Below are 2,080 nucleotides of genomic sequence, written 5' to 3' on the forward strand. Positions count from 1 at the left end.
GATGCAACGAACATGAAATTGAGCCAACTTCAGAGGCGGAAGACAGGAGGGCCTGGCGTGATGTGGTCCATGGGCTTGCGAAGAGTCGGACTCGACTGTGCGAATGAACAACAACAAGCCCAGCAGTTTTGAGTTTACCTGGATTGAGTTTACCTGGATGGCCCCTGGCTCCCTTTAAGTTTGATTTTAGGCCTTGATTTGTCTTGGACACAGTTTTAGTCACTCTGGTAGACATTGATGGGTGGACCAGCACACATCTACCTGGCCAATACCTTGTATCAAAAGCTGCTGCAGAAATCAAAGTCAGTCATGTTATCTTGGGTAGGCATTTCCGGTAGGGTTGTCAACCCGATTTATATTGGTTTATGAGCCATTTAAAGTTTAAACCCCTGATTTCTGCTCCCCTGGCTTTTCACGGGGAGCAGAAAGCAGGGGGTTCCAAACAGCTGGTTTTCATGAGGATCAGAAAGCAGGGGTATTTCTGTTCTTCACAAACCACCAAAATTCATGGAAGTTTGTGGCAGTTCTTCAGTTCACAAACATCGCTTCAAAAACTGGCCAAGATTCATGAGGAACTTTAGTTCATCAGCCAGTTCGTGCCCATCCCTAAAAGAGATACTAGTTGCTCATCTGCAATCACAACGACAGTTGGTCAGCACTAATATCAACCCACTAAGCATGAAGCCCTAGACTCCTGAATGGCTTCTCCATGCATGGTAGCATGCCTAATGTAGGGGCTTCCTTAGTCATGCTGGGGGGCAATCTTTACTTGGGACAGGATGTGTGTTGCATGTGCTATTCCAGTGCAGAAGGGAGCTGGTAGATCTGGGGATAGGATCTTCCAAAGATGGCAAGAATGTTTGCTGCCTCTCTAACCGACGTAGCATCCTGAGAGATGCCCCCCCCCCAGTTTCCTCCATGTCTTCGTTAATATTGTGCAATATCAGAATGCTGAGGCACAAAACTGTACACTTGAATGGGTTGTTACAGGATGAAAACATTGACTTGTCTTGTGGAACAGAGACATGATTAGAAAAAAACGAGCTCAGTTTAACTACTTGAGTCTGCATCCTACTTCCTATGCTCCAGTACAGAACCATTATGGCCTGCAGATATTTGCTTTCTGTCTCATCCAAGAATATCTTTTATTTCTGCCCTGGGTGAAGCAGGGAGGACTATGTGGACAAGGCATATGCCAGGGATCGCCAACGTGGTGCCCACGGTGCCCACCAACACCTTTTCTGGTGCCCAGCCAGCATTTTTGCAAAGTGCATGGTGCCAAGTGGGGCTCTGGCCCAGCCAGGCTTCTGACTGCTCAATGGAGTGTGGGCTTCTCAAGTTCTCAAGATTTGCAGTGCGGGTTTCTCAAGACATTGCTTTGGCAGCAGCTGCCATCACTGCACAACCATCATCACTACATGACTGAAGGTACGCTGTGGCAGCTATTTTCTGGCTGGGTCAGCCTCCCACAGGAGCTGTTCTGTGGCAGCCCTTTTGTGGTTGTGTCCATCACCCTGTTTCAGAATTCCAACGGTGCCCCACAGGCTCAAAAAAGTTGGGGACCTCTGGCATAAGCAAATTGTACGTGGGTAGAAAGATGACCCTGAATGGGAATGAGGTCAAGTGAACTTGAATGCCTACCTGCCACTCTGGTGTTTCAGTTGATCCCAATAAAGCCTTATTAATTCCTTTGGTTCCCCCCCCCCCATGGATCAGCTACTTTCAATTTGTAGCTATCAGGTATAGTTCTTAATTTCCTTAATAGTCTTTATTTTCACATACACTTAAGCATGAAAGGTGAATGCCTATATTTCCTCCACACCATGAATAAAAACAGCCCGAGAATGACCCTTTTGGGTGGGAAGAATCATTAGGGGGGAAACAGCTCACTCTCCCCTGAAGCCATTTGACCCCTGCAAATTGTAGCCCCCTCACAGCTGCAGTCTGTTAAAAATATTATTAGGAAAAATACTAATGGAACAAAATTGGCAGGTAGAACCACCTTCATTCTGTGTTATGAAGAAGAACTTGCTAAGCCGTGCTAAGGAAATCCGTGGACACCTGACTTTGTCAGCCCTGT

Source organism: Gekko japonicus, unplaced genomic scaffold (genome assembly GCF_001447785.1).
Source record: "Gekko japonicus isolate JY-2015 unplaced genomic scaffold, Gekko_japonicus_V1.1 scaffold984, whole genome shotgun sequence".
Lineage (NCBI taxonomy): Eukaryota > Metazoa > Chordata > Lepidosauria > Squamata > Gekkonidae > Gekko > Gekko japonicus.